General features: G+C 39.6%; 1 long non-coding RNA gene across 1 annotated transcript in view; it reads right to left on the reverse strand.

Annotated features, from left to right (window-relative positions):
• LOC100522716 (uncharacterized) overlaps positions 1 to 18,458 on the reverse strand; it is a 34,458-nt gene extending 16,000 nt beyond the window's left edge. Inside the window, exons 1-2 of the long non-coding RNA XR_002338298.2 lie at positions 18,324 to 18,458; positions 5,582 to 5,624 (exon numbers count right to left, since the gene is read on the reverse strand). This is a non-coding gene — a long non-coding RNA (uncharacterized LOC100522716). The remainder of the gene's footprint in view (positions 1 to 5,581; positions 5,625 to 18,323) is intronic.
• Between the last annotated feature and the right edge of the window lie 7,562 nt (positions 18,459 to 26,020).

Here is a 26,020-nt window from a genome sequence, read left to right on the forward strand (position 1 = left end):
CAGGGAACCACTGTGTATTCCATGTCTCCGCAGTGCCCTGCACTAACCTCTGTCACTGAGCTGTTTCTTATCTATTTATGTAGCTGTATTGCCCATCAGCTACAAGCTACTTGAGAATGGGGGCACTATTCATTGTGCATTGTTATTCTTTCTCCAGCATCCCAGGGATGCGGGAGGTACCTGTAAAGGTACAACAGGTAGGAATTGCTCCACAATATCCAAGAGACTGAAATATACATTTCTTTGTTTCTCCAAATCAAATCAAATCAAATCTGGCCACCCCCAAGAGCCAAAGGATAAAACTTTTTTCATGGGACTCTCACCTCCCCCATCATGGTGTAAGAACAGTGAGGTTTCTGCACATGAAGAAACTGGAGAATTTCAAAACCAATCTTATAGTTACCATAGGTGAAACCACTGGGAGGAGGGAAGAATTGAGAGGGTGGGAATAACACATACACACTACTATATAAAACAAATGATTAACGAGAACCTACTACTTAAAGCACAGGAAAATCTACTCAATAGTTTGTAATAACCTATATGGAGAAAAATGGATATATTTATATGTATGACTGATTCACTTTGCTTTAAACCTTAAACTAATATATTATAAATCAATTATACTCCAATAAAATTAAATTAAAAAAAAAAAGAACAACAACAAAAGAAAAAACTGAAAAAAAAGCTAAAACCTTCGATCGGCCTTGGTGGCATGTCCTTGTCCAGGCTCCTGAGAGCCACCTGAAGCTGTAGGCTCTGCTGGTGACATCTGTAATGCCAAGCTCAGTCCCGATGTACTCAGGCCCCAGCTAAACACAAATCCTCCAAATGGGGTTACCACCACTTCCTGGCATTCCAAAGGGTGGTAAGACTACCTCTGGTAGAACCTGCCCCCCTGCACCTGGCAAATATGTTCCCCATCCTACCTCTTCCTCCCATCTCCTTTGCCATACCCCCTCTTTGGTCAAGAGATCCCTAACCTCAAGTCCTGACTTGCCTTCTTGGTCAGCAATTAATTTTCAATAAACCTTGTTACAAATAATTGATGAATAAAAGAAAAATTCTTTAAAAATTTTCACTAATCTAAGACTTAGTTTTAGTATCACCATATGAGGGGGGAAAGACAGGATCATTTATTGTGTAAGTAATATAATTTAGCCCAACTTTTGCCATCTTCTTTTATGCATTTGTAAAGTTTCCTTTCTGCTTGAATTTTTTATTTTATTTTTTGGCCACACCTGCAGCATATGGAAGTTCCCAGGCCAGGGATTGAATCCAAGCTGCAGCTGCAACCTACACCACAGCTGCAGCAACGATGGATCCTTAACCCACTGCGCCACAGCAGGAACACTTCTGTTTAAATTTTTTAAATGAGCTTTAATTAGGTACAATTTACATCCAGTGACATTCACTCATTTGACTTGTATTGTTCTAGGAATTCTGTTGTACATATACCATCCTGGATCAGCATAACAATTAAGATACAGAACACTTCTCTCACCCCAGAAAGTTCTCTTTCCCCTTTGCAGTCAATTCCTAGCTCCAGGAAACCACTGATGTGCTTTGTATCATGACTTTGTCTTTTGTAAAATTTCTTATAAATGGAATACAAAATATGTGGTATTCTGTGTCTGACTGCTTTCACTTAGCAAAATGCATTAAGATTCAACCATGTGGTGTGAATCTGTAATTCATACCTTTTTTATTATTGAGCAGTAATTTATGGTTGAGAATATGCCACCATTTGTCTAAACTAGATGGACTTTTTGGGTTCTTTCCAGTTCTTGGTTTTATGAATACTGCTCCCATGAACATTTGGGCACAAATCTCTGTGAGGATTGCCACCATGCTTTCCTCTCTCATGGACAGATTCCTGGGAGGGAACTGCTGGGTCATGTAGTGACCATAAGGAACTGAATATGGCACTGCAAAACTGTCTTCCAAAGTGACTGTGTGACTTTGCATTCCACTGGCAATGGAGGAGAGTTTGATTTGCTACTCATCCTCTATAACATTTGTCATTGTCAGACCACTTCATGTTAGCCATCCAATTTTTATATGTAGCAGTATCTCACTGTGCATTTCTCTAATAACTGAAGACACTGATCATCTTTTCTTGAACCTGTATCTTGTAATTACATCTTTGGGAAAGTGTCAACTTTTTGCCTCTTTTATCAAAGTTGTTCTAATATTGAGCAGCAAAGGTTCTTTATAAAATCTGGATACATGGGTTTTTTTTTAATCAGGTACATGCTTTGCAAATAATTTCTCTCAGTATATGACTTGCCTTTTTAATTTTACTCACTTTGTTTTCTGAAGGACAAAATTCTTAAATTATATTTGGTTTATCAATTTGTTCTTTTAAGGTTAATACTCTCTGTGTTTTATTTAAGAAATTTTTGCAAAATGCAGTCACTAAGGTTTTCTCCTCTATTTTCTTCTGGAAGTTTGTAGTGGTCACTTTTACACTTGGATCTATGATCCATTTCAAGTTAATTTTGTATGTGGCCTGAGGTAAAAGTCCAAATTCTCTCTTTTTTTTTTTAACATATGGATAACCAATTCTTTCAATGCCATTTATTGAAAAGTGTTATTGTTAAAAATCATTTGGCCACCTTGAGGGCATTATGCTAAGTAAAATAAGTCAGAGAGAGAAATACAATACCTTACTTATATGAGGAAACTAAAAAAGAAAATGAAAACAAAAACCTACAAGCTTCTACCCACAGAGTATATAGATTAGTGGTTGTCAGAGATGGGAGGCAGGGGAATGGCAAAGGGGGTCAAAGACACAAACTTCTGATTATTTTTTCCATTGATCTTGTATCCTCTAACCTTGCTAAACTCACATATTAATTCTAGTAATTTTTGTTTTTACGTGTATGGTAAGTTCTCAGATTATTATTATTATTTTTTTTATAAATACGGTCATGTTATCTGAGGATAAACAAAGTTTTATTTTTTCTTTTCCAAATTATATGTCTTTCGTTTCTTTTTCTAGTGTTATTACTCTGGGGAGGGCATTAAGGATAATAGTGAACATGAGTAATGAAGGCTGATACCCTTGCCTTGATGCCTCATGAGAATGAGGATATAATAACTTCTTGGTCTTTCTTCTGGCTTTACAGGTATAGCAGAACCTAGACTTCTTGGAACTCTGAGACTGTGTTTGGTTTTCTCTGTGAATTCCTTTCCTCTTCTCCTTGTCTTATAAATATAGGCATTTCTGAATTGAATGTCTGCTATCAGAGATCTACCATTTTGGATGACTGGGAGACACTTTCGAGTAATCTGAGAATTGCTAGCCTGGTCCAGGATTTCCATCATCTCTTGCAACACTCTCCTAATTGGTCTCCCTGCTTCTGCCCCCGCTCCCCTATTCTTCTCCCCGGAACTTACTGTTATCTAACATAATATTTAACATAGGTTCAAATGAGAGCAGAAATTTGGTGGGGTGTTCACTGCCTAGAACACTGCTTGGCACATGATAGGTGTTTAATGAATGTTTTTGGAGGGAATGCAGAAATGATGAACAGTGGTAGATGCTCTTGAAAAGATCAGTAAAGACATACTTAGCGGAAAAATCCACAAGGCACTCTAGACCTTAGCAATCTTGTGTTAAAGAGTTTGTATAATTTTTGCAATTTCCTGGTAAAGAGAATACTTTCATTATACTGTATTACATTTGGACACACACATACAGTAGAATTTAATGATGCCTAGTCATTATGACTTTTGAAGCCCTCTGTTTAAGTTACCTGGCTCTCTTGGCCTATTCCTTTGGGTTATTTTATTTTGAAACATTCATTGTCTATTGTGGAGACAGCTTTGCACAGAATGATTAGAGCAGCCTCAAAGAACTTTGAAGTAAAATGAAAACTGGTCTCATTCTTACTAGCTCTTCCTAACCCTTTTCTAATTTATCTCCGTCATTCCATTGTTTAAAGTTTAGCATGCTGCATTGCACGCTCCTCTGCCTAGAACCGTGCCTGTGCCCTATAGATAAATTGGGAAAGAATAATGTGCTAATTTGTGGGCTTCAGAGCATGGTTGCATTTAGGTTTTAGCATAAACTTTAATTTTAACAAAGGGAAAAGACCAGATTCAATTATAGATGTGGAAAACCTTAAAGACAACCAGGAGCAAAGGAAAGACAAAGTCAGAACCATTACACTCTTAAAATAACAATAGTTTTGCTATTTCACTGTACAAAGCACTTTTGAAAACTTTATCTTTTGTGCACCTCATTCACTCTAAGCCTTGAAATAAGTATTTTTATCCCTTTAGAGATGTGGAAACAAAGGCTCAGAGAGGCTGTAGGTCATTTATAGTCATGTAACTATTAGGTGACAAAGAATTATCAACCCCACATCTCACAGCTCTAAATTATATGTTCTCTTCACTGCAATACGTTAACATATGCTTGATCCTTGATCAAAAACTATGAAAGCATCTGAAATAATCTGACTTTTAAAAACATTCCATAGGCATCTGTGTAAAGGCAATAGCATAAAAGTGTAGGTCTCCCATAATTAAAGAAAGCAGTTGAGATACAGAAAGTAAACCAATGGCCACTATCCAAAATCAAAAGAAATGTCAAAGTAAAATAAAAACTAGAGACCTCCCAGACAGAAAGATAATAACAATGGAGATAAATGGTGTCTCCACGTCCTGTTAGCATTTCAGTGGAGCCACAGTGAACAAGGAGGGCTGCTGGTCTGAAGAATCTCTTGAAAACTCAAAACATGATTGTGATTATTCTTAACTATTTAGGAAGGAGCTTAAAGTTCAACGAGAATTTCCACGTGGCTGGTCATCAAGCAGTCTTAATAAGATCACGGTCTATTGTGTTATTTCTTTATATTTGTCCTTTGAAATGTTTCAGATCTTGTTTTTACATTACAAAGATATTTGCTTGGTTGTTAGTTATCATCCTTGAAATTGATGCTCATAAAAATAATAAACACATGTTATAAATTTGGACATAACCAGAATTTCAAAAATAAAGCCGATGCATTGAAATCAGGAAAAATATTTCACTAATGAATTCAATGGCTTGTGAATTTTTTAAAATATGAGAAAATAAATATCTTATAAAAAATAAAGTAGCAGATCCTGCTGTTGTTGTAAATTATATACCCAATATAACATCTTTCTTCTTTAATATTTCAGGGAAAAAAGAGTTGTTCCAGAAGATAATAATGAAAATTAAATTAAATATAAAATTGTGTTGTTTGTGAAACCATTTATAATAGAAATGAGTCTTTGAAATATATATGGGCTTATTTCAAAATTTTTACAGCAAAGTGTTATCATAAATTAATTATATAAGGATAAACTACACATTTGTATTCCAGGCATCTGCCTTGTCATCTGCTTGACTAGATTCTAATTATGAGTTTTAAGCTGGACAATGTGCACACGGTAGAATTATCACACTTAAGATATTAAAAGAAGTATTTCTTAAATGCTTGGTTTACACATTTAACTTACATAGGGCATTTTATTTCATAATTTATATACCTGATGCAATTTTTATAAGTGTGCATAAATACATTTGATTGAATTGTGTACTTACACAGAATGCTTGTAGGTCTAGTAGAGGGTAAGCAGTTCCCTTTCTGTAAAAATAAATAAAAAGAAATTTTTTTAGAAATAGCCTGTTTTATTTTTCCATCTTTAAAATTATATGTTAAGTTTGGAGGTAAATATTTTTTCTTAAAATAGTAAATATAAAAAATTTGACACTTTTTTTTTCTTTTCATGGCTGCACCAGCAGCATATGACAATTCCCAGGCTAGGGATCAAATCAGAGCTTCTGACCTACACCACAGCCACAGCAATGCTGGATCCGAGCTGCATCCGCAACCTATGCCACAGCTTGTGGCAACCCACTGGGAGAAGCCAGGGATTGAACCAGCATCCTTATGGACACTATGTGGGGCCCTTAACCCACTAAGTCACAATAGGAACTCTAAAACATTATTGAAATTCTTATAGACATATATCTTTTCTTGCTATCCTGTGCTTTCATCCATGACTAAGCATTTCCTTTTCCTTAATCAAACTGTGATTAGGCGATATCAACAAGAGGAATAAGAGCTGTACCTATTTGATGGGGTTTTTGACACATTCATATGTTTAAAAAAAATGTTTTTCTTAAACTCATTTGAAGAGAAATACATACTCGCAGTGAAATCTGGAAAATAGACAATGAAAAAGAAATAGTACTTATTCATAATTTCATCAGTCGTGGATAACCACTGTTAAATTTTTCCACATTTCCTTTTCACTTTTATAGGTATACATAGAATTTTTCCACTAATTGAAATAGGCATAAAAATGAACATTTTAGTACATTCCTCTTTGTTCACATTTTTGATGATATTCTCAGTTAAGTTCCTAGAAGAGGAAATACATTGGTTGAGACATACAGATGCTGCTAAAATTACTTTCCGTGTATATTTTACCAATTCTCCCTCCACCAAATGTGTATGTATCTTATCAAGTTCTAAGTAATATAAAAACCTTTTTGGGGGAAGTTCCCATCGTGGCTCAGCGGAAACGAATCCAACTATTATCCCTGAGGATGCACGTGCGATCCTTGGCCTCACTCAGTGGGTTAAGGATCCCAACGTTGCTGTGGCTGTGGCGTAGGCCAGCAGCTGTAGCTCTGATTTGACTCCTAGCCTGGGAACCTCCATATGCCACGGGTGCGGCCTGAAAAAGACAAAACACACACAAAAAAACCTTTTTTTTTATATTTTGACAACTGAAATTAGCATATCAATATTATTTACATGTACATCTCTTTGATTACTAGTTACTTTTTTCAGCTATTTAAAAATAATTTGTAGTTTTTCACTTGCTGGGACTTCAATGAGTGTTTTATTTATTTACAGTATTGACACTATTAATACATTTGTCCATTTACTTACTGGGATTTTAATGAGTGTTTTATTTATTTAAGATATTGACCTTCGGTTTGTCTTTTAATTTTATCTTTTTTTCTTTGCTTGTTAGGGCCACATCCGTAGCATATGGAGGTTCCAGTCAGAGCTGTAGCTGCCAGCCTATGCCACGGCCACAGGAAAACGGGATGCTAGCCTGCCTGCGACCTACATGGCTCACAGCAATGCGGGATCCCAGATCCACTGAAGGAGGCCAGGGATCTAATCTGCATCCTCATGGATATAGTCGAATTCCTTTCTGCTGAGCCACAATGGGAACTCCAGTTTCTAATTTTTTTGAAACAGAAAATTTAACAGTTTATGTGGTTGAATCTTTCTTTCTCTTGGTTTGCTTTAAGTTAGGAGGTCATTTCCTAATCAAAGAATAGCTAACAAGATAAAGAATCTCTTCTAGTATTTATATGGTTTGATTTTTTAAAAATATTTGAGTTTAATTCAATATACTATAAATTTATTTAAGAGTGGATATGAAGGTAAGAAGAAATAACTAGCCAATTCTTAGCTCATATATTAAAGGGTCCTTCCTTCTCCACCAGTTTGTACTACCAACATTTTAAAATCTGGGGGTCTGTTTCTATTCCATAGTTTCTGTTCCATTCATCAATTTATTCTTAGACCAATACCATACTAACTTAATTTTCATAGTCTTTTTCAGATGTTTAGAATTCACCCTCTTTATTTTTTTTATATTTTATGCCCTCTTTTTTTAAATAGAAAAATTTAACCAAGCCTATACTTCCCAGTGCATTTAACAATAATTTTGCAAATTCTTTTTAAAAAATAATGCTTCTGAATATAATTGCCATAAATCAACTTTCTAATTAGGCATAGAGTGTGTCTATCTCACTCTGCTTCTTTTAGTCACTTTTAGTAACATTTTTATATTTCTCTTCCTATAGTTCCCTAAAGTTTCTGGAATGTTTTGGTCTTCCCTTCTTGCAGTCTTTCCCTGTTGTCAGAAAAACTGATCTCCCTAAAATATTAAACCTAGAACACTATTGAATTTATCTTACTGTTTTATCTCAAATTCATTCACTTCTTGTTTCCCCAAGCATTTGCATATAGAAAAGGGAGTCTTCTTCAATTTCAGTAACCATGCTGATAAATACTTTTAAGGCTTCCAGTTCATACTGCCTCGCTGTGCCCTTCTGAAGTAGAGGCTGCCTTTTCTTTCCTGAGCCTCAAGTACTAAAGCTTAGAAATAGGATAGGTGCTCTCCTTGCTACCTTTCATTCCTTGAGAGAATAGTTACAAATTAGCTGAGAACCTTACCATGGAGCAAAATGTACCACCTACTTGCCTGCCTTTGTTTGGACTTCAGTGGGAGAAGAAGTACTATGTCTGGAACCCCATCCACCTCTTCACCAGAATCACAAAACCTCTCTACGCCAATTTCTTCATGCCTTTACTTCTGCAATCTCCCCTCCTCACTCCTGCATCAGTTTCTCCATGCATACTGGATTATTCTCATCTGCACACAAAGTTCTCTGTTATATCCTTTCCTAGGAGCACTTCCTTGACCCCCTGTATCATCTCCAGGTATGTCACTATTTCCTGTTATTCTTTACAGAAAATTATCAGTTATCTTCACTCGTGGTCTTCACTTCCTGTCTCTCCTTAGCTCTTCCCAGGCAAAAGACTATCCCCTCTACTCTCTTGAAAGGTCACCAAAGACTTCATCGAAGTTGTCAAGTTTCCAAAGGGCTCTTCTCTGTTCTCTCAGCAGCATTCAATTCAGTTAGCCATTCCCTTCTTTGAAAATACTTTCTTTTCTTTGTTTCTATATCACTAAACCATCCCATGAAACACACAGCAGGATGTACATCACGCTTCCTATATTGGAGCAAAGAGAAATGGGGTTTAAGAAATGCCCATGGGCTTCTCCCCAGGTGACTGCAAGGTGTAGGAACAGAGCAGATCAACATCGTGACAGTCAGAAGACTCTTCCATCTCATTCTCATATTTTGAAGTTGTGGCCCTGCCAGCAGGGCCATCAGGGCCTGAGTACCAGGTGTGGGCATGCTAGAGGCAGGGTAGGAAAAGTAGATAAATCACTTCCTTCCAGAGCTCTTCATATTTGTTGAAAATAAGTAGATTTTTCTACAACCACCCTGGAGAAAAGAACTTTTATACTTTTACTTTTGTGATGGGACCAACTCATTACTACACCAACAGAGCCAAATGGATCTTTTAAGGATTTATAGGGATGCCCTTTAGACACTGACCATAATTCAGGTTCAAAAATCTTTCCAAGCCCACGTTGTCTTAGACCGTCATGTTATACTATTTACATTAGATGCTGTTACTGCACTAATATATCCTAGAAGCAAACAAATTGAGCGCCTTTTGATTTGAGTCAAGTAAGTACAGTTAAAGAGACTAGATTCTAATTTGCTTTTAAAGTTAATGGAGTCACAGATTGAAGGGAAGCAAAGGTGTTGATGGAGAAACTCAGAAGGTCAGAGAAATATTCCACCCTCCCCCAAATGAGGCTACTTTCTTTGTTGAAAAGGAGCACTTGTTAATTACGAAATCCTCATAAATCTGCCTTAACTGCTGTGCCCAAGAGCCAAGGATAATGGAAGGGAAAACAATTTAAATCACATTATGCAGCAAGCAACTGAATAATGTATTTTATACTGTCTCAGTGTATTTCATTTCTTCAAGTTCACAGAGTTGCTCCTACAACTTCAAATAGTAGAAGGAAAACATACTTTTGGTTTATATTGTTCTCTATGATTCATGGGTTCTCGGTAGTAAACACAGCGTTTGCTTCAAGAGGATTTTTCCTTTTCAGTGCCTGCAGCCAATTTATAGTTTGTTTTTTGGAAGGGCTTTGAAAGTGTTGAAGCTGCTAAATATATAGTAATCCCTGACTGTTATCTGAAATTTGAGGAGAATTTCTAAGACTAGTTATTTTAGAGAAATCCAAACCATATCTTAAAAATTTTGCAAAGGCATCAACAGTAGTTATGGAATATCTTACTTTCAAGGATGCAACATTCTTGGAGTTCCCGTCGTGCGCAGTGGTTAACGAATCCGACTAAGAACCATGAGGTTGCAGGTTCGATCCCTGGCCTTGCTCAGTGGGTTAAGGATCTGGCGTTGCCATGAGCTGTGGTGTGGGTCACTGAGGCTCTGGTGTAGGCTGGTGGCCACAGCTCCAATTAGACCCCTAGCCTGGGAACATCCATATGCCAGGGGAGTGGCTCAAGAAATGGCAAAAAGATAAAAAAAAAGGATGCAACATTCTTATTTTACTTCTTCTGAGTACTATTCAAATCCAAGTGAAAAAAAAGACCAATTTTTTTTTTACTTTGGTGTGTTTTCTTTTACCCTTTTAATATTTTAAAGCGAAATTACAATAATAATCAATCACATGTACAGGAAGATAAAGATAAAAGGAACTCCCACTAGCTGAGAGAAAATGATGGAGCCACTTAGGTCAGCGAATAACTATTCTTCTGAGAAGAACAATCTCATCCCTGCTGATGTAAAGTAAATCCCTGAATGTGATTAATAACACACTGAAGTACTGAAGTTCCTATAGAATTCAGAATTACTGCATCTAAGAGTCATGGACATTTACAGCTGAAAGGGTCCATAAAGATAATTTAGCCCAACCTCTTCATTTTTCATAGATGGAGTTACTTTGGCACAAAGAGAATAAAAACTAACCAAAGGTCATGCTGCTAGAACCAGAATCAAATTCCCTACCTTCACTGGAGTGAGATTTAAAAGACATTAATTAAATTCCATTGCAGGCAATATGGCAGACTAAATGTTCAGAAGAAAGGAAAATTGTTGTATAACTTTAAGTATTTTATAAAGCATGGCTGAGCTGGCAGAAAAGTACATATAACAGGAAGGGCAAAAATAATAAGGAAGTATGAATTTACAGTGTCCTATAAATGCTGGAGTGTTTGTCCACTCCATGGTATTTGCCAATCTTTGGGAGCCTAGAATGTGGGATTTAAAGAGATACATAATCTGGAGCTTTGAGCAGAGTGGGGATTTGGACAGTTGACCTTCACATAAAACTGGAACTTCCAAAAGATGATAACCTCTAGTAACAGGGTCAAATAGAAAACTATCACCACAGGGAGAGAGTTAGCAAGCATCTCAAATTTGGCTCTGAGTGTCAGAGGAAACACAGGTTCCCCCGAAATTCTCAACATTCAGGTAGGTGTGGTATGGGCATGCCTACTTCCTGTGTGGTAAAACTCTATCTGAAAATTTAGTTGCAAGTGATCAAGAGTTGGCAGTGTCCCCAAATATATGGCAGAAGCAAACTCACACACTCTCTGGACACTTTCAAACTAAGCCTTACATCACTCCTACAATTAAAGTTCCAAGGAGTTCCCACTGTGGCTCAGTGGTTTAAGAACCCACTATAGTCTCTGTGAGGATGCAGGTTTGATCCCTGGCCTCTTTCTGTGGGTTAAGAATCCGGTGTTGCCACAAGCTGGGACACAGTTCATAGACACGGCTCGGATCCAGTGTTGACGGCTATAGCTCCGATTCAACCCCTAGCCTGGGAACTTCCATATGCTACAAATGTGGCCCTAAAAAAAAAAAAAAAAAAAAGGCAATAAAAAGGGGGTGAAAAAGAATCTCCTCTACTTGATGTTTCCTCTTAGTAATTTTCCATCCACTGACCCCACTCTGTTCCTTGGCTATAAATCCCCACATGGCCTTGTTCTCGGAGTTGAGCCCTATCTCTTGTCCCTACCACAAAGTCCACATTGCAGAGGTCCCTTTATGAACAGTCTTCCTTACTGTCTCTAGCAAGTGTCATGGAATTTTCCTTTAACAATCACCAGCCCTTTTAAAAAGTTTTACTAAAAGCCAACCCATGCTTACATTCCAAATGTAATGGGGGAATTTTTCTGAAGATCCCATCAATGTACTCTTTTGGGGTCTGTGGTGTTATTGGTAAAGGCTTTCAGCATGACAACTGTGGGGAAGGATTTATTTCTAAAATATAGCTGTGACATTTTAAGAAAGGAAGCCTCAATGAGTAGGGTCATTTCTTGGCTTATTAAGATGTTAAATTTGGTCCTGGCAGAAGATGCGTCGTTGGGATGTATTGTAATGGGCTCCATGAGTGGGATCATGCTACAGTATTTGTCAATTAAAGGTCCCCAGGTTTCCTGGGGAAATAATTGGCACAGCTTGGGTGATGGAAGCAGAAATGCCCATGTCTTGCTTTTCTGTTTGTGAGATTGTAATCTGACAACGAGTGATAATATTGTTCCAAAACAATTTCATTGCTTTAATGCTAGATGAGAGTAGGCAACATTAAAAAACAAAATTCAACTGAGTACTTTTTTTTTTTTGGCTGCATTTGGAAGTTACCAAGTCAGGGACTGAACCTGCATCACAGTAGCCAAGCCACTGTAGAGACAATGCCAGCTCTTTAATCCATCGTGCCACAAGCAAACTCCATCAACTGAGTACATTTTAAATATCTTTTTAACTTGATTCAGTGATTCATGAATCAGGCAGCATCCAACACAGCAAACAGAAAGGAGCTCTGAGGAGCTATACAAAATGAAAGACTTTTTCAGGCAGAAGGGAGAGAGAACAAGGACATTATATAAGGCAAAAAAAGCAGATTTGTTATTTCAAGATTACTTTCCTATAAAAGATGTCAGGAATCTATCTAGTAGATTATCTAATTACTGCTGATCAGGTGATTCCTGATTGGCTGGTTTAAGATTCTATTTCTCAGAGACCTGAAATTGTAATTAGGTCTTGGTTTGGTGATATGGGGTTTAGCATAACTAACTCCATCTTGGCCCTGTCTCTCTCTTTTTAAGATGCAGCCTTCAGGATTATAGCATGTACCTATGTAGCGTTCTCTGTTCGACACCTTTTGCTTCAATATGGAAGGTGAAACTACACATAAAACACTGACCAGTTTAAACTGTTTTGCCTCCTTAAGTAGCTTGTTGCTTAATCAAACCTTGAGTTATTTTACAGAGACAGCATTGCACAGGGGCAAGACAGGAACCCATGTCTCCAGGATGACCCTGGAACCAAGAATCTTCAGTCTAGGGAACTCAAAGAATAGAGATGTGGTCATTGGAGTCCTTTATGAAGCAGAAGTCCTCAATAGGGATTGAATTCCCGAAGCACAAGCAGTTTATATGGACAAATTCAAGACCAGCCAATCAAGGTCCAGGTTTGAAAGACCCCTAATCCCTTATATTTTGTCTCAATTTCTGGACCGAGGAGATGGATTAGAGCCCTGCCTCCTTTCTCCTTGCCTAATAAAGCCCCTTCTTTTCTCAAAAGCTGGTGCCATGGTATTGGCTTCTGTACACACCGGGCATTGAGCCCTTGCTTGGGAACATCAGCTTACAGATGCAAAGACGAGGGATGATTGGAGTCAACTTTTAATGGGCCCCAGAGCTCACACTGTTGGGCTCAGATTCGGATTCAATTACTCTCACTTAATTCGATAAATTAAAAGGGTTCTACATTGCCTGCTGCTGACCTGCTTTTCATTCTTTTCAAAAGCATTTGGTCCTCAATTCCAGAAGTTGTGTCTGGGTGAACTGAAAGAAGGAGAGGCCAAGTTTGTGCTCCCACAGTTCTTTGTTTTAGCTCCAGGACAAAAGGATTCAGGCTAGCAGCCTGGGCTATTCAAATGCAGATGCCTAGCAGGGACCCTAAATCAGAAACCAAACATAGAAAAACAAAAACAAGAAGCACACACTTTGCAGACTAAACAAACTCTCCCCTAAAAATGTCCACCCAACTTGGTAACCTCTAAGAGCAGTTATTGGTAATTTTAAGCTACTTAAATCAGCTTAACAATATTTGTTGCCATTGTCTCTTATACAGAGACTTACATATAAACTATTTTATGTAATATATAAACTATGTTTCTTTTTATTCTTTGCTACATCTGTTTTACTATCATTTTTCATTTTCATATTTCATCTTATTTTTAAATCCTTTACCTTAATGGCAAGTTGGCGCAAAAGGAAGAATTTCCAGATAAAGTCTGTAAGTCCCTCTTCTTGGTCCCCCTCAGTTAGCTCCACTGACACCCCTTCCACATCCTGAAACAAATCTTCTGACCCCATCCTGAATTATTCCATTGACCTTTAAGAAGTCTCTATGGGGAAGATTCCCACCCTCAAACCCCAGTCACACTTCCTGCGAAGCCCCATCCCTGTCTCTGGCATGTGAAGTGTGTTAGAACTCAGTGGCCAAATCAGTCGCACAGAAGACAGGAGAGGAGGGCTGTGGGATGAGCCCCGGTCCAGGCTGTGCTCCACTTTATTGACCATGGAGCCCCACACGGGGTTCCACAGAACAGAATGCCCTTCAAGAACTGAGCCACAGAGATGTGGAAGCACCTGCCTTTTGCCAGGATTCCTTGTAAATGCTGAAGATGTATTTATACTTGTTGGGGGGAGGGAACTACAAGGAAGAGTAGAGAATAATTAGGACTAGATGGAGTAACAGGGATCCCGTTCAGAATTCCTGAGAGGAGGTGGAGCTTTTCCAACCCTCCTTGCTCTGCCCTGGGGTAGATGGGGACTTGAGGGCATACCATTCTGGTCGCTAACACTGTGAAAATGTGCCACTGTTTTAGCAGGGATACATGATTTTCCTCAGTTGTGTTGGGACACAAAACCTATTGAAAATCTTTTTTTTTTTTTTTTGGCTTTTTGGCTTTTTGCCATTTCTTGGGCCGCTCCCGCAGCATATGGCGTTTCCCAGGCTAGGGGTCTAATCAGAGCTGTAGCCACCAGCCTACACCAGAGCCACAGCAACACAGGACCGAGCCGCGTCTGCAACCTACACCACAGCTCACGGCAACGCCGGATCCTTAACCCACCGAGCAAGGCCAGGGACCGAACCTGCAATCTTGTGGTTCCTAGTCGGATTTGTTAATCCCTGCGCCACGACGGGAACTCCTCTATTGAAAATCTTTGCTATGGAGCTTGGGGAGATTGTTTTTAGGGAAAGACTAATCCAGCTAGATTTGCATAGAAGAGAGTAGATCACTTTAGCGGTTATGTACAGGATGGCCTAGAGATAACACTGGAATGTTCGAAAGATTCTGAAATATGCCAGTTCCCATTGTGGCTCAGCAGTAATGAACCTGACTAGTATCCATGAGGGCTCCGGTTAGATCCCTGGCTCTGCTCAGTGGGTTAAGGATTCGGCATTGCCATGAGCTGTGGTGTAGGGTGCAGACAAGGCTCAGTTTTGGCATTGCTGTGGCTATGGCATAGGCTGGCAACTATAGCCTCGATTTGACCCCTAGCCTCAGAACTTCCATATGCTGCAGGTATGACCCTGAAATTTTAAAAAATAATAAAAATAAATAAATAAATAAGTAAATATGCCAGATGGGGTGCCTGAAGCAAAGGAGATACTTTGGGAAAGGAGATGAACAGGTGATTTCTGGGGATATTCAGGAAGTAACCTAAAGAAACACTGCATTAAGATTCCTATGACTGTAAGAAACAGTTTTGTCCATAAGCCAAGAGATCGATAGAAGTCCCAGTTTTAACTGACAAAGTTATTTAGAGGAACACAGTTTCTGCAAGATAAACCTTTGATCTGGGAAGGAGGATTAGAAGGACTGAGAGCTTTGACCCAGCTAAACTTGCCTGTTATAAATATGCTTTACAATCCACCATTCCGTTGTATCAGAAGAGATTAAAATCCTGGTGCCCCTTAAGTCGTTAACTCAAGAGTATTATCTGGAAGTGGCAGGAAAAAAAGAGTATACAAAAAAGTAGGATTGGGGGGGTGATACTTTCTGGAGAAAAAAAAAATTTAAGAATATATCTTTTGGGAGTTCCCATCATGGCACAAAGGAAGAGAATCTGACTAGGAACCATGAGGTTGTGGGTTTGATCCCTAGCCTCACTCAGTGGGTTAAGGATCCGGTGTTGCCATGAGCTGTGGTGTAGGTTGCAGACAAGGCTCAGATCTGAACTTGCCCTGGCTTCGGTGCAGGTTGGCAGCTGAAGCGCCCATTGGACCCCTAGCCTGGGAACCTCCATATGCCCCAGGTGTGGCCCTAAGAAGCAAAAAAAGAAAAATACTTTTGTATTTGAAAACAGTTAAGCTGCTAAGTTCTTTAAAATGCTATACCCAATTGAAACAATCTGGAGTAAGTGAATTAAAAGGAATTGTCTAAAAGGCAATTTAGAATATTTAAATTATCAACTTATACAGGAAATGAGATATTTCAATTGTTTATCCTAGAACTATTGCTTATTTTCAAAAGTATAGGAGAAAGTAAAAGCTATGTTTTAGACCTCCCCTCCCCCCACCCCGCCAATAAGAATACATCTTTTGGGAAATAAAAATTTGCTTTGAGGGATATTTGTTTTTCTGCAATAAAGTTATCTAAGAAGTAGTGAATTTGCTGAAGCACCTCACTGTGTCCTAATCGCAAAGTCACACTTCCTCCTCTGAGGTTCTTCTTTAAAGATTCTCCTTTTAGGTGGTATAATGATTTGCCTACATTTCACTTCACCCAATTTTTCTGGGGCTTGGAAATATACAACAGAAACTTATGTAATTGAAAACACTGACCCCATTTTCCTCTTTCCACTTATTTACAGTTTCATTTAAAATAAAGAGTAATCACTAATTGCTTTACGTAAAATCTCTGTGTCTGGTTCCAGGAAAGTGTACACGAACATACTGACAGCCTAGATCTTGCTGTGAACAGGATGGGTTCCAAATTTGGCATGTCTGCAATTATTCAAACATGGTCATCTTTCATTAGTTACTGATAAATTAGGCAGGATGACAAAAGTGTGGACTAATTTCTCTGAAAGATGGATGGTAAGTGTCCACGGCAGGAGTAGTTCTCAAGCCCATCCTGCGATTCCAGGGGTCTCCCTGCTGCCTCTACATCAGGAGATCTCCTTTAAGAGCACAGGTAGTTGATTTGGGATGGACCTCAGATATTTGAATTTTTTTAAGGTCAAAAACTTGATTCTGTTCATTTTTAGAACTTGGAAACAACTGTTATAATACATGAGTTTGCCTCTTATTCTCTCTTGCTAAACAGATAAGCCCACATTTATTTTTCGGCACCTATTATAATATCACACATGACATTTATCATAAATCCTACATGATTTGACAAGTGTGTCATACACCAGAGAGAAAGCTTAAATAATTTCCCTGGGGTTATAAATATGTGAACGTCAAATCCAGAGCCAGAACTCACAGTCTCTGAATTTTCAGCTTGTTTTATGAGTGAGATCTGCTGTCATTCTTCATCTTATTTCTGACACAACCGAATAGAACGAGGTAAAGGAAAACAAAGAACTTCTTGGTTGCTTCTGTTTTAAGTCTTCTTTGGTAAGTTTCAGGGAACAAATTCAGAGTCCTGAACACAATGAGTGCTTTTAAAATTCCGAGCCATTTTGTAAATAATTAAACTGATTTGGACAGTATTACAAAACAAAGAGAGGGCTAAAATCTGAAGCGATATCAAACTTGATGATAAAGCAGGAGAGAAAACAAAAATACACAACTTAAGTCTAATGACTGGGTACAATGACTAGCCTGAAACAGAACGGTAATAGTTGTGTCAAGAAGAATGATGTAAAGGAAGGAAGTTCAGGAGTTCCCGTTGTAGCAAAGTGAAAACGAATCCGACTAGGAACCACGAGGTTGTGGTTGGATCCCTGACCTCACTCAGTGGGTTAAGAATCTGGCGTTGCCCTGAGCTGTGGTGTAGGTCGCAGACGTGGCTCGGATCCCGAGTTGCTGTGGCTGTGGCCGGCAGCTGTAGCCCGGATTGGACCCCTAACCTGGGAACCTCCGTATGCCATGGGTGCAGCCCTAAAAAGCAAAAAAAAAAAAAAAAAGGAAGTTCAGATGTCAAGAAAATCCAATTCAACTCAGGAAAAAAAAAAAAAAAAAAAAAAAAAAAGAATGACCGTATTCTGACTCCTCTTGTTAGGAATAAGCAACACACTAAATTCTTGGCTACTGGGTCTACATCACTAATATACACAGAGAACCCGGACTGAACTGTGTTGGTAAGATAAACTATTTAAAATTTCTTTAATTACAAAATAAAATTAAAGTTATAAAAGCGCTTTTGACGTCAGTGGCGAGGGAAACAGAGCCAGCGGAGCTGACCCTGGGTTTGGGGGTTTGGGAATCCCACCTGAAGGGAAATTAAAGTCCCAGCTGTCCAGGGCCCAAAAAGGTGTCTCAGGGCCTGGATGGTATAACATCTATGTGACCGAGAGTGGAGGCTCCGCCTCCGGGGACTAGAGACGCGTGTCAAGGGGAGCCCCGAAGATTTCCCCAGGCAAAGGTAAAGGGAGAAAGGAGAGTTACCCCGGCTGGCATCCTCCGACTGCAGCAGGTCTTGTTCTGCAGGACCTACTCAGGGACCGAGCTGTCCCTGAAGCCAAGGACCAGTCAGGACCTGCCTCCCCAGGGCGCCGCCAAGGAAGAGGCAGAGCAGCCACTGCGCAGGCGTAGTCTGCGCCTCACAGGAGCGCCTGCGCAGACGGGATGGGGATGGGGAACTGGGGTGGATGGGTTCTTCGTGCGAGGAGAGGCCCCTAAAATCCCTCCTGGCAATTCCTGATGTAAAGAAAAACTTGGAGTTCCCCTCGTGGCTTAGCCGAAACTGACTAGCATCCACGAGGATGCAGGTTCGATCCGTGGCCTCGCCGAGTGGCCTAAGGATCCAGCTTTGCCGTGAGCTGCGGTGTGGGTCGCAGACACGGCTTGGAGCTGGTGTTGCTGTGGCAGTGGTGTAGGCCGGTGGCTACAACTCTGATTAGATCCCTAGCCTGGGAACGTGCATATGCCCTAGATGCACCCCTAAAAAGACCAAAAGAAAAAAGAAAAAAAAGAAACTTACTACTGAGAAGTTGAGGGAATTTGTTGTGGGTGGGGTGGAGAAGCCAGGTTCATAAAAGAAAAGCTTTTGAGCTGTCCTTGGAAGAGGAGTGCAGAAGTGCAAAGTGGGAGGGAGAGGAGGAGGGGCAGTCGTGGAAGGTGCTGAGAGGGTTGTTGCGAGGACGGGTTGAGGGTGTGTGAGGAGGTGACCATGTATTTTAATACGGTTCTAGGCATTGCTGGCCAAATAGAAATAGCAAAAAGTTTACACCATAAGGAATAATCCTTGACTGAAAGGAATTTTTCTTTCCTCAAAAATACACGCTATTCAGTACTAAAGATGTGGTTTCAGTCCCATCTGTGAGCTAAAACTGCACTCACCCTCAGCTTCAAACACACCCAGCTCAGTCCTGAAATTCCTTCCCACCCAGCCTTCTGGTTTTATTTTGGGCTTCAGTTGATTGGAAGCCACATTGGGGAGGGCAATCTGCTTTACCCAGCCTACTGTTTCAAAGGTTAATCTCACCTAGAACCCCCCTCAGTGGTACACCCAGCATAATGTTTCACCAAATATCTGGGGACCCCATGACCTAGTCAAATTGGCACATAAAATTAACCATCACAGAGGTATCTAGTCTGAGCCACTGGATGTTTTTGGCAGATGCGTTACACCTAGAAAACTGTGTCAAGATGGATGTGAATTTGTTAAAAACAAGACAAAACCCCTCAAAATTAGCTTGAATCAATTATATTTTATATTCATTTAGAAACACACTATTAATTATAAAATGAATCATTTCAGTGAGCGAGGCAGAAGTGAAATACAGTAGTTGACAAGAATGCTATTGGACCATAGTCATAATCAGGGCAAAGTACAATTTGTGCATTTTGCTCTTTCGGCAGCTCCATTAGAAAGAAGCCCATCAATCAGCAGGAGGAATGCAGGGAGTCAGCAGAACTGAGTCTCAGCTGAGAGATTTGAGGGCTCGGCAGTTTATAATAGATGTAAGAATCTTGAAGAGGCACAGTCAGACACTAAAACGCATCTAATAACGGGAATATTTTTAAAGGAACAGATGTCATCCCTGAAGATAAATGAAGATTGTGTATTTTATGGAGAGAAGATTATAGAAACATTTGTCTTCATTCGTTATCTGGACCTTGTGAAATCCTTTTCATTATCACTGGGTACTAAAGAAATAGTTTTGGTGCCTAAATGTCCCATGAAGTACATTCAGTTAAGATAATGTTTAGCTTTATGGAGATGGGTTAAGAATTTAAGAATTCTCCTCATCCCAAAAAAGAAAGACAATTTCAGAAATTTAAAGAAGTTTTATCAATTTGACTAGTGGATTTTTTTTTTCTTTAAATGTCAGAAATAAAGTACCAGATGAGATCAGTGCTTGTCATCAGCTTATTGGATAGCTGAAAAAATTAAGTCGACGAGCAGTGACGTGGAATGGCCATGGGCCTCCACCTACATGGTGATTGAGAAAAAAAAACAAAAAAAAACAAAAAAAACAAAAAAAAAACCCTTTAGGTTCTGATTTTCACTCGCTTTCTCTTTCCACTGTGTCTTTAAGACACTTGAAATCTAGCAAGTACTCTTATGTGGCAGAAGTCATGGAGATGTTTTCAACCGCATTTTCTCATTTAATTTTCCTAAAAGTCTTTGAAATACGCATGGCTAGAGTTTTCACCCTTCTTTTATAAATGAGCAACTGAGCCTCCAAGAGTGAAAGGATTTCTTCATGGGTATGCAGAGCTGGAAAGCCAGACCACTGGGGTTCTCTTGATGCCAGTTCTAGTAATCTTTTTGTTACCTTCAGGGATGGGGAAAAAAAAAAAAAAACAAAAAACACCCAAATTAAATTTGATTTTAAGACGGATTTAATTTTGCTTTATCTCTTCTTAACTGCAATATAGCATTTTTTCAGTGTTAGGATATGAATAAAGCCTTAAATTTTTAGATGATTAATGGTAATTTTTAAGAATATTTAAGCTAGGAGTTCCTTGGTGGTCCTGCATTTTAAGGATCCGGCGTTATTACTGCTGTGGCATGGGTTTGATCCCTGGCCTGCAACCTCCACATGCTGTGGTCGTGGCCCAAAAAACTGAAGTAATTATGGTGACAAGAATGTTGACAATGGAGTTCCTGTCGTGGCTCAGTGGAAACAAACCTGACTAGTATCCATGAGGATGTGGGTTTGATCCCCGGCTTCGATCAGTGGGTCAAGGATCTGGTGTAGTTTGCAGATGGCTTGGATCCTGAGTTGCTGTGACTGTGGTGTAGGCCCGCAGCTGTAGCTCCAACTTGACCCCTAGCCTGGGAACCTCCATATGCCGGGGGTGCAGCCCTAAAACAAGAAAAGGAGAAAAGAATGTTGACAATGGACTAAGAAATGGACTAAGACACACACACTATGTGGACTGCCTGGCTAAATTTTGTAATCAATCACTGGAGAATCAGCAGATCCTTTCTTATGGACCAGAAATGGTAATACTGGTTTTGACAAAGATCCTTGGACATAAATAAAAGTACCCCATTTCTAGTTAGCCATATGGTAACATGATGTCCTTTTTGGGACCCCTCAAATTTTGTCCATTTTAATTTTATTTAAGTTTTTTTTGTTTTTGTTTTTGTTTTAAATCACAAGCTAATGATTCTTGTCACAGTGGAACAATGTAAAGAATAGTCATACCCAACCTGGAGTATTCATAGCTTTCTCCATGCTCACAAGGATGTGATCGTATGCCACTGGTTTGTTTTTTCCAAAATAGAAACATACTATGTTTATCACTCTATAATTTGCTTTTTTAAATTTGACATTTTTCGTGTGTATTCTCACAAGTTAATTTTAGACACAAGCCACTTTTTCAGTCGAGTTTCTTTGTTAGCTCACATTTTATATAAATGGAATGTTTTCGTGTGTGTGTGTGTGTCTGTGTCTGTGTTTAAAGTTAAGACTTTTTTTATTTATTTGTCTTCCTACCTCTTTTCTCATCTTTTATTCCAAACACAAGGCCTCCAAGCTGTGTTCACAACCTGGCACTTTTTTTTTTTTTTTTTTTTTTTTTTTGTCTTTTTGCTATTTCTTTGGGCCGCTCCCGCGGCATATGGAGGTTCCCAGGCTAGGGGTCGAATTGGAGCTGTAGCCACTGGCCTACGCCAGAGCCACAGCAACGCAGGATCCGAGCCGCGTCTGCAACCTACACCACAGCTCACTGGCAACGCCGGATCGTTAACCCACTGAGCAAGGGCAGGGACTGAACCCGTAACCTCATGGTTCCTTGTCGGATTCGTTAACCACTGCGCCACGACAGGAACTCCGACAACCTGGCACTTTTATTCAGTCCATGTACCGCGTTTACACACTGTATCACATCAGATCTGAGAGGCGCCTTTTCTTTTCCTCCGAGTTTAGCATTCTGAAATTGCTATGTGTCTTACATCTCAGGTTTAACGAAATATGGAATGCATATACCATAGTATTTGTAAGACTTTCCTCTCCTTCTTTGGATTACAAAAATATGATTATGTTTTACACACTTTTTTTTTTTTTGCATTTTTCTTTCTCTTTCACTTTGTGGAAATCCCTCTAAGAAAACTGAGAAAACTCTAGTCTTTTTAAAACGCATATTATAATATTTTCAATATTCCTCTAGTGGTGGGGTTTGTTTTTTTCCCGGTTTTTGTTTGTTTTTAATTCCGCAACAAAAGTGCAGTAATAAACATTCTTGTTCATATGTCCTATATACTGGTGCTTTTATTTTCCTGGGGTAGATTCCAAGGATGGGTATTTCTGGTTCAAAGGGGATTATATTTTTATTATAGTAGTGTTGCTAGTTTACTTAATGGCAATAGCAATTCAATCCTGTCCCGGTTGTCCATTGCTGCATTACAAACCGCCTTGAATCTTAGTGGCTAAAACCAACACCAATCAATTCCTTTACTCATGAATATGCTAATTGAGTAGTATTCCAGAGAAATGATGTGGTGTTTTGCTCCACATGGGTCTGGACCCTCAGCTGGGATGACTTGCACAGCTGGGGCTACACAACTGAGGCTGGCCAGACATCTCTGTCCTTCCACGCATTCTTAGGGTCTCTTCATGTCATGTCTGGACATCTTACAGAGCCAGGATGGATTCTCAGGATGCCTGGTATCCGGGAGCTCATGGTGGAAGCTGAGCAACTTCCCAGATGCCTCAAATATAAATCCTCTCTTGGGTCCTTCCCATTGCCAGAATTCTGGAGTCTAAGAGATTGTTTGCTAAGGGATCACCTCTGTGCAGTTTGAAAGAGTACCGTGTAGAGTCTTTCAGAGGACTGCCAATAGCATTTGAATGTATTAGCGTCTTCGGGGACTTTCACTTAAAATTCATTTGTGTTAATAGAAAAAGTATCATGGAGGCAGTGCTGTGTGATGGAAAGACCGCAGGAGATCTGGAATCATGGAGATTCTGCGTTTAAGTTCTCTTCCTTACCAGCCATGTACCCTAGTCAAGTCACTAAATACATCCCTTTCCTTAAGCCTCCATGAATTCAATCTTTCCTCTCTTGGAAAAGAGCTAAGCGTATTGAATGAGGATGTTGGAAAGCACCTGGGCCATTTTAAAGGTAACTTGGCTTTTCTTCTCTGTTCTCAACGTGGAAGTCTCAAGAGACCCTTGTAGAAACAGGACAGAAATATAGAACAGGTCACAGAGAAGGAATAACTTAAAAAAAAAAAATGCTGTTGGAATGATCTGAAATGAGATTGAGAGGGGGAGAGTGGAGCTGTTGGGGCCGTTGGCAGGACAGAGGTAGGAGGATGAGTAATAGGCCCAGGGAAGCATGAAGGAAGAAGCATTGAAGAGGTAATTGTGCAGAGGAAGCTAAACATACACATATATTTCACACCATGGCAATTCATTCGAGAAAGTGAAATTGAAGCAGGGCCCATACAACATATTAAGGCTGGAGGGACCCATGCAAGAAAGGTGGAGGAGGTGGTTCTGACCAGGATACACACTTGAGTTCAAAGTCAGACTGACCCCTGCAAGGGGGTGGGGGGCGGGGGGGAGAGATTTGGGGGGAGGCTGAGAGCGAAACTCCTAGTCATGTCGAGAGAAAAGCATGCGGCTTTAGGTGGGTTCCAGTGGAACTGCTATAATGATTTGAATGGCTCATCTAAGCCTAGTAAATGTACTTGTAATTGACCTGAATATTACGATCAGAGCGTAATTTCTAGTTATGCTCTGATGACAGACAAAGCTCTTGGATTTTTCCCACTCAAGACCACATGATGGTTAGGCTGGTGTTGTCATATTTCAGGAGTTCAAACCTTGTGGGGGCTTTACTCCATGGGGCAGGTGTAAAGCAGGAAGTAGAGCAGATGGACAAAGCAGCCCACAAGCTCACAGCCCAGGAGATGACAAGGACACGTAGCACAGGAGCCACTGGGAGGGAAGACGGTTTTCCACCAGCTACGGAGGAAGAACCACTGGAACTAGGGATGTGCCCCGCCAAGGGGCCAGCCTTAGCACCCTGGAGAAACCCAGAGGTCTCCCCAGGGTCTCCACTGGGAAATACACACTGAAATCATGTGTTTTTCATAGAGGGACTGCTTTAGGGAAAAGATAAATAACCCACCTCCTGCACCTCAGACTAAGTGAAAACCACAGAGCAATTTTTATACAAAATAGGCTGGACTGTCATGTTGCAGCCACAGTGAATTTTATTTCTTCTTGTATGAAATCCAGTGAATGACTTGAATCCATTCCAGAGGCCAGGGCAATCTTTCTGACCAACCTATCCGAGCTCTTAGTTTTCAGCTTCAGACTTCTCAGTTTTAAGTTTCCTAGTTTTCACGTTCCTCTTAGGCTGAGTCTAAATTCACCATCTATCTCTACAGGGTCAGCTTTTGGCATTTCCTTCCTTCCGTATATCTTCCATAGCTCCACCTCATCTCAGAAATTCTGAACCGTGTATCTGGTCCCTCAGAGCCTCTTGGAGTTCCCAAAGTGACCTTAAATGTTTAGAATGACATTAGGAAACCAGTTTTCTTAGCTCAATTCTATTCAAACTCTTGGTGAGCTCGCCTCTAGGGGCGCACCTGACAGCAGGCGCCCATGGGACACGTGGAGCAGCAGCAAAAGCAAGGCTGATCCTTGGACAAATAAGCAACTTCTGGAGACTTTGGTATATTTGGCAAGATAAGCTCTAGGGAATACTGGAGTCCGTCTAATTGGGGCAAATGGACAATTTAGGGCTCCTGTCATTTGAACTTGAGGAACATGTAACCGCATCTGTAGCCTATCCTGATGAAGTCAGGCATGCTGCTGGCACACCTTGGGGCGGCTCTTTGTGATGTTTATGACTGGCTTCTGATCAGTCTGAGCTGGTGTCTGTTCTGGTAGGTGATAACCCTACCCAACTGGTAGTAAATATTTTAATATGGCTTAAGATAAACTCAAGTCGCTTTCCCACTTGAATGCATTCCAGTCTAAAGAAAGATAGAAATGTTAATTGCCACAGCTTTGGTGTAGGTTGACCCATGGCTCAGATTCAATCCCTGGCCCAGGAATTTCCATATGCTGTGGGTGCTAAAATAAAAAAGAAAAGAAAAAGGAAAAGAAAGAAAAAAAAAAAAAAAAGAAGAAAAGAAAACAGATAGTTAGGTCTTTAATCCAGCACATGATAACTACTTCATTAATTTACTCCATCACAGTTTCTTTAGACCGTAAGTTTCAAACGAGGATCTCAGATCTTTCTATGTGAAACTATTTCACAGACTAATGAGAGAAAAAGACAAGAGAAATAAGATTAGAATAATCTCCTGGGGATTACGGTATTCCAGTTTCTCATCTAAAAAGCTGAATAGTTATATAGTTATATAGCAATCATGAAAATCTGATTGCTTATTTCAAAACATAGTGTCACTTGATTTGGCATTGCCTAGATTCCTGACTAGGACTTATACATTTGACTTGTGTCTTATTAACAATGTAGGCAATCTAATTTAAATTAGACAGAGTATTAAATATAAACACAATACAGAATATAAAATGTTAAGAAATTAATAACAAGCTTTCAGGAACCAGTCAAGTTTTCAGAACTGTCAGAGCTATAAGAGGCTTCGAATGGAATATTAGTCCATTTAAAATAAAGGACAATTTTATATATTGTATTTATGGAGAAAT

This window comes from Sus scrofa, chromosome 1 (genome assembly GCF_054392235.1).
Source record: "Sus scrofa isolate SSC_HxYL_T2T_F1_AM1 chromosome 1, Sscrofa_HxYL_maternal_Yorkshire_Landrace_v2.0, whole genome shotgun sequence".
Lineage (NCBI taxonomy): Eukaryota > Metazoa > Chordata > Mammalia > Artiodactyla > Suidae > Sus > Sus scrofa.